This window comes from Arvicanthis niloticus, chromosome 1, assembly GCF_011762505.2.
Source record: "Arvicanthis niloticus isolate mArvNil1 chromosome 1, mArvNil1.pat.X, whole genome shotgun sequence".
NCBI lineage: Eukaryota > Metazoa > Chordata > Mammalia > Rodentia > Muridae > Arvicanthis > Arvicanthis niloticus.
In genome coordinates, this window is record NC_047658.1 from 142584265 (window position 1) to 142592290 (window position 8026).

Genomic DNA, 8026 nt, shown 5'->3' on the forward strand with positions numbered 1-8026 from the left:
GTGAAACATGTGGACAGTTCCCATACCTGCAAGTGCTGTTTTCAACAATTCCAAAAATTATGATTGCACTTGCCCTTGGTACACCTGTGGCTCAAGTAGACTTTGCATTATCAGATACTGAGTAAGACACGAGGCCTGGCAAAGTTTAGTATCATTACAAGCCTCTACAGACTTCCTCAAGCCATAAAATAATTTGAAACTATAATAGAAATGTGAAGACTTCTGAACTAGGAGATAGTTATAACTCAAAGCCAACTCTTTCTGCATAATTAACTGGTAAATTGCCTAATTTCTGTGAATCTAAGTTTCTTCATTTTCAAGTTTTGAAAAGGAACCAGTGCATGATAAAAAAAAAGGGGGGGGGAAGCATTTAAACCGCCTTACGAAATTTAAAGTGTTCTTTTCACCTTTATCATTGTATTAAATCTCATAAATGCCTGGGTGACTACAGGAAACCTAGATATTTTTGTCCCATTGTCAACAATCTGGATTGTAGGCAGCATTGTCATGTTATGGATAGAACACTAAAGTCATATAAAAATGTCTCTGAATGATCCATAATTTCTTAAGGCACATGATGGGGCAGATTATTTGGAAGATGACCACAGCCATGTTGCCTTCTGGTAGGCTGTTTTGTAAGGTGAGTTTGACATGGTACAGAACTAGAGATCAGGTTTGATTTGTTCTCCTCATAAATCTGACCCAACATTTTAGTTTGCTTTGCCACTGGAATGACAGAAAAGGCACTATTCAAACAGCAGCATGACTTGGAGCTTTGGATTTGTTTGCCCAGAACTCTCAATACTTGCTTTTTTTTTTTTTAAGTGTTGTCTGGTTAGATAAACAAGATAAGTGAAATCTAGTGTGTTAGGTGCCACAAGGCAGTCTCTCGATGAAAAAGAAACTCTCTGTTTCCACCCAGTTTTGAACCGGGGACCTTTCGAGTGTGAGGCGAACGTGATAACCACTACACTACAGAAACCACATAATGAAAAAGATAGATATCAAACCAAATGAAAAATGAAAAATAAAATCAATAGGTACCCAAAAAAATCAATAGGTACCAATATGATAAAAAGGTGAAATTATCTAATAAAAATGTTAAATAGTCCATCATAAGACATGCTTCAATAAGTGTTTGAGAGTGTACTGAAACCAAGACAGTATATACAAAATCAAGAATAAAAAATAAACAACACAGAAGAAGCAAATAGAACTTTTAGAGATAAAGACTGCAATAAACAAAATTCTAAACCTCACTGGAAAGACCCAACAGCAGACTGATGAAGCTAGAGGAAGAATCAGTGAAGCTGAAAATTAAACCATAGAATATACTCCACCTGAACAATGAAGAGAAACAAACTGGAAAATCAAACTCATGGAGATTCAGTTGAAGTCCTGGGAAAAAAGTAAAAGGACCAAAAACAGGTTAGGAGGAGAGGCAGACAGCACTAAGGATAATTCAAAAAGGTATAGGGGGTCATATTATTTTATGTTCACCTAAAATTGCATGTAATGTGCATATGTATATGATGATATATAGTTTGAATGAAGCTATGCCATTTAGAGTTGTAATGATTCTCATGGCTGCCACAATAAAAACTGCAAAATTAGACATGAAAAAGTTCCTCTCAAGTTGTTGGTCAGTAGTGTCTAAAAACCCCCAAACAATACAGGCTATTTCCATTACTGTGCATTGCCTTCTGGAATTTGAAGGTAAGATCCAATTGCTGTGCTGAACATACCACACACTTTGGACATCAAACTAGAGGGAAATGAAGTTGGACTTGGCTTATAGCCTATTCACTAGGGAATGTCTGTCAAGGAATGAAGCATAGATCTGAAAGATGAACCTACTACTGCCAGGTTCATAAAACCTATATAAGTTTTGGTTATTTTCTAAGTATGTGCCCACAAATAAATGTAGCCTCATTCCTCACTAAAGAAGCTTCTTTTTGCAACAATGGAGGATATCATAGAGATACACAATTATTCAAAACATAGAGAATGACCATTGAGTACCCAACTCCAACTAATGTATCTGTAACACAACCCCTATATACCTACTTTCTGGGAAGATTATAGAAAAAGCAGTGGAAAGATTGAAGCCAGACACTCAGGATGTCTGCTTGTTAGAAAGTATTCCTCTACACATCACAGGGAAAAGGCACCCATAAACCCTCAACATTATGGCTGCCTGAACAAGGTTAGTATAATGGCGATTCAAGTTGACATGTCAATGTAGACAAGAGAAATCCCACATGGTTCCCTTCCACTCTTAGATGAAGAGCTGTAGGTAGGTAGCAATGCCTGTTGAGTGAGAAAGAATCAGTTTCCTCCAGGGATGAAGTCTATCATAGGTTGTATAATCACAAGTGATGAACCCTGGAACATGTATATATGAGCAGTGCAAAATGAACAGGGGGAGTTAGAGGGGCAGGTTTAATATAGATGCAGTACTCGTGTATGAGTTCTCAAAAATATATATAATTAGAAAATTTAAAATAATTATCTGAAAGGGAGAAATGCTGAAATTTCTTTAAAAACATATCACTTGAAATGTTTACAAACATGTTAAGACAAATCTATGAACTAAAGGAACTGAGCTGAAAAAAACTCAAACAGATTGAACTGAAAAGAACCATCAAACGACACAACATGGGTAAACTTCAAACACATAGAGACAAAAAGAAAAACCAGAAGACAACCAAAGAGAAATAAAACATTTTCTGTAAAATAAAAGGCAATTTTATTGATATAGATTTCTCATCAGGATCAATGAAGTAAGGAAGGTTTCTTGGCATATTTTCTAAGTGTAGAAGTAAAAGAACTAACATTCCAAAATTTTGTAACTAGCAATACTATTATGCAGAATACTCTGAAGAAAATGTAACACAGATATACCTCAAAAAAAAAAAGAAATTGCAATAAGTAGATCTATGGTAAAAGTAACCTCTTTAAAGAGAATATATATATATATGAAGGAACATTGTAATGGCAATATAGAACAAAAACAGTTTTTTAAAGAATGCATTTTTTCTCTTATATTTTCTAAATTATATTTGACTGTTGAACCAAAACTTAACATTGTCTGATTGAATTCTGGATGTAGGTAGAGAAGATAGGCAATTATGATGGGGAAGTAAAAAGGGTGCAGAAGGACTAAGACTTCTATGCCCTCTCCATCTGGAAAATGTAAAAACGGTAGATGCTAATGGATTTTGTATATTCTGTAACACCTAAACCAGTTAGTGAGCTGAGTATCCACAACAGAACCACTAAGAATCACTAAAGATCAGAGCAGATGAATCTGAAATGTTTCCGAGGAAGACAACAGAGGGGAACAAGCAAATTGGTGCAACAAAACGAAGGTGCCTCAACTCATCCAAAGGTATAGCTAAAACCTGGTCTCTGAAGCCAGATGACCTGAGCTAGGCTCCTGGACGAGCTGCTCTGGGAAAGAAGACTTATTAGCTTCCCTGTGTTCTCTGTCACTGTGTTTTTAAGTTACCGACAACAATATCCACTTCGTGGGATTGTGATGAGATTTTTAAAGGTTAATATTTACTTATACCAGTCCCTGGCACACAGTGAGTATCATAGGAATATATTAGACTTATGTTTCAACTGAAGAAAATCTCGAGTTGTAGCTCAGTTGATAGATTGCTTGCCTGTACAAGAATCCCTAAATTTATTTCCTAGAACTGAATGGTGCACAGCAGCGAGAGGGTACCTAAAATATGGAGACAAGAGGACCATGGTCACCATCAATCTACCTAGTTTGAGGCCATTCTGGAAAACATGAGACTGCCTTTAAAATGCAGAGGAAATCCAATCAAGAAAATTGCCAAGCCAGGCAGTGGTGGCGCACACCTTTAATCCCAGCACTTGGGAGGCAAAGGCAGGCAGATTTCTGAGTTCAGGGCCAGCCTGGTCTACAGAGTGAGTTCCAGGACAGCCAAGGCTACACAGAGAAACCCTGTCTCGAAAAACAAACAAACAAATACACAAAAGAAAGAAAGAAAGAAAGAAAGAAAGAAAGAAAGAAAGAAAGAAAGAAAGAAAGAAAGAGAGAGAAAATTGTCAAGCAAATGTCTCAACAGAGGCAGGCAGACATTCAGTTGTTCCTCTTACCAAAACCACCATAACTAAATATCATACTGTGACAGTCTTTCCTTTTACACTTAATCTATATTTCAAGTGACTTTACAATAGACAAATCTTCTATAATATGTGTTGATGTTTATATTTCACCTCATTCCTTTTTTCCAAGGCAGGGTAAGGTTCACAGACTTTTTTAATGGTAGTTTTGACACTAATTTTGATAACTAGGTCACTTGAAGCACTCACTAAATTTGTTTTACCAGCATACGGAGTTTAAAATGCCTGCGGCACATTATGAGAAGACACTCAAAATTGTTCTTGGTTTTGCATGTCACTCTAAACTCATAAGGGGAAAATCGTTATGTTAGTTGCTAGTAGAGACTCCGAAATCTGATCACCTGAGTTCAGACTTTAACTCTACCCTTCATTAGCTGTGAAATCTTGCTTGCGATACTCAGCCTCTCCAGGCTTCAAGCCTTTTCAAATAAAAAGGGGGAAATAATAGTTTGTGAAGATGAAATGAGTTAATGTACCTAAAATGCTCCAAACAGTCTCTGCCAATAAGCCAAGTAGAAAGAGGAACTGGAGTCTGGTCTCTGATGGCCTAGATTCATTCCAAAAGCATGCAGACAAGAAAGTGATTTTGACCCTCTGTGTAAAATTAAGAGCAAATTCCACCCTTTTAGTATTTACCAGTGTGAGCTAACAAGAGTGGTGTAATAGAGCCATCATGGGTCAGTGCGGTCTGTAGCCTGCTGCACACTGCCTTCCCAATACATCATTTCTTTTCCAAAAAATGAGTAAAAATGCACACATGTTTTTTTCATGAAGATTTTTCCATAGGAGCTGTCTTTAGCTGCATGCGCATGCCAGAGATTAACATATTTCTTCTGTGGCAAACAGATTGGCTTGTCTCATCGTGGCCTCTGAAAGACTCAGCATGTGCTTTGAAATTTTTGCAACCCTTGACTTAAAAGAATTCTATGACTAAAGGAATTTATTCTTGGATTTCTGAGAGTTGTAAAGTCAAAACACATGAACGTACTTTTCGAGAAAGTGTTTGTTGTATTCTTAAGTGGAGTTTAAAATAAACTGTTAAGATATCTCTTAAATTACAAGCTTAGAATAGACCCTATTTGGGGATACTCTTACTCAGTATATAAACAAACTGTGCCTAGATAAACTATATAAGATTCCATAATTCCTAACTACTAAAGAATTATAGATGATTACTGTAAAAACTTCAACTTCAGCCAGGCTCTGAGACCCATGCCTATAATCCCTGCAAAGTCTGAACCAACAGGATTGTCACAATTCTCAGGCCAGCATGAGCTACAAATTCAGACTCTGTCTCAAAAAGTACCTTTCCTTCCTTCTTGATTTGTAGTGGTTTGTTTGTTTGTTTGTTTTATCATTTATAATGGCTGAGAATGCTTGGAACACAGATGTGTAACAATAAAAATCTATGCACTAATCTATTTCCTTTATTCAGCCATGTAGAAAGATCTTGACAATACAAAAAAAATTCTAAATTGGTCAGACTTCATGCATCATAGAAAATAAAAATCTGGGCATCTGATATATCTCTCCAACTCATATCTAATTAGTATATGATACTGTATTTCATATTCCCTCCATAGTCTCAATGTTATAGACTCCTATTAGACTATTCCTAGCAAAAACTCAAATTCTACTGGAGACACTAGCAGCGGAACATTCTCATTACATCTGCTAGTTATCCTATGATTAGACAAGGCAAGTGTCAAATACAAGCTGTGGAGAACAGTAGTAATGGGATTCCAGGCAACCCCTCTCATTCCTAATGTTCTCAGAGTTCAAGGTCAACCTAAGAAGAGAAGCCTCCCGAGAATTCTTAAGAATATCTGTTCTAATTTGGTGAAAGCCTCAAAGATTTAAGGAGAAGTAGATGTAAACAATAAGGCAGTTAGAACTCTTCAAGCTGGGTCCCATGTGTACATTGAAATTTATTTTCATGCAGAATAAATTAAAGAGAACAAGGCCAAGGTGGTTTTAAGTGGAGACCAAGGGGCACTCCAGCCCCTGTAGTTCTGACAGTGTGGTCTCAGTCACACAACATATGTTTAACTTTAGTCTTCACCATTTATTAGCTGTACAATATTAACTAAGCTGAAACCTTATTCAACTGTAATACTAGTTTCATTCTTATAGGATTATTTGTGATGATTGAAAGAACTAGAATGTATGGAGTAGTTCTATTAAAACATTTTGACATTTCTGTCATTGAAGCGACATTTACAATAATACATGGAAGAGAGAATTGTAACAAAGTTGGGAAAACAATAGCTACTAAAATGTACTGTGATTGTTATTGTTCTGTCCTATGCTAAGCACATAATATGAAATTATATGTACAATATATAATTAAATGGGGAGAGAGATAAATATCCCCTGAAGAAAATTTTCAAGTATTTATACAAATATTCTGCCTTAATAGGAAAAGCGAAAACCCTTAGTCCTTGAATGTGTAGTAACTTTCTTCAAAAAATACCATATGGAAGAGGTGGAGAGGCAATAACTTTACAGTATTAAACTGCCCCTAAGTATTTATCTTTATGACCATAGATTGCTGAATCTCTCAAACCCCATTGGAAGCAGTAGTTGGTAATGGAAAGATATCCACAGGTCGTCAGTGTGCAAAGATAAAGAGACTGTGGGATGTTCTGTCCTCACTGAATGTTTATGGCATACCTCCTCCCAAGGCTCACTAGGATGTTTAGCCCTCAATGGGACGTCTATGTCACTCTTCCATCCCAAGGCTCAAGAGCCACCATGGAAGAAGAGACAAAAACAAAATAGAAACTAAAGGTCACAGATGTCTGCAGCAAAACAATTCTCTGGATGTGACAGGGCCACTACACATATGAACTCACAGTGACAGTGAATGCATGCACAAGACTGCACAGGGTCAAGCTAGATGGAGAGTGGATATGAAGTTCCACCCCTAGCAGAGGAGCTATTGACAACAGAAGACTGTTGAGAGACTAGGAGTCAATTTTCATTAGGAATTCAGTTCGTGAAGGGTCACTTACGCTCCAGTTTGTGGCACTGTACCCATGCACACAGTGGCACTAATAGGTGGACTCAGAGTATTTAAAAATACAAAAGCACATGAACTTTGGAGGGGAAAATGATAGATAAGGATATGAAAGGAAGTTGGGGAAAGGAATGGGGTGGATTTAATAAAAATACATATGCAGGCATAAAATTCCCAATCAATGTTTTAAGGGAAGCAGGTGGCCCATGCCTGTAACTTTACTACTAAGGACAGAGACAAGTAGATTCTAGGAACTCACTGGATAACCAGTCTGGATGCTGAGCTCCGGGTTGAGTTAGAAACCTTTACTCAGAAAATAAGACAGAGAGTAACAGAAGAAAACACATGACATTGACCTCTAATCTTCATCTGAACAACTTGGAAGGATATACTAGCAACACATATGCATATACATGCATACACACATGTACCCATACATGTACACACATGTGTAGTTACACATGCATGCACACACACAAGCATACACGCATAATAAAGTATGAAAAACTGTCATAACCAAGTAGAGTCTAATAAGATGGGATCAATATAAATAGTATATAATATATAAATAGTGTATAGTATATAAATGGTGTGGTAATAAAACCTGAGACAATAAAAAAGAAACATTAAGTAGAAACTTTAGCAATATGGATAAGGTATAAATTTTAGTTAATAATAGCATCTGAATATTGGTTATTTTTATAAAATGTACCATATTAATATAAAATGACAATAATAGAGATTTTGAATGTGTCATGTATGGAAACTCAATTTTTAATTATTTTTGTATATCTAAAACAGTTCAAAGAAACAAAGTTTATTTTTTAAAAACATAGAGGCTTGATC

The 8026-nt window shown here is 36.3% G+C and overlaps 1 non-coding gene across 1 annotated transcript; it reads right to left on the reverse strand.

Annotated features, from left to right (window-relative positions):
* Nucleotides 1–909: 909 nt before the first annotated feature.
* Nucleotides 910–982, reverse strand: Trnav-cac (transfer RNA valine (anticodon CAC)). The gene has a single exon. It is a non-coding gene; the product is annotated as a tRNA-Val (tRNA).
* Nucleotides 983–8026: the final 7044 nt, after the last annotated feature.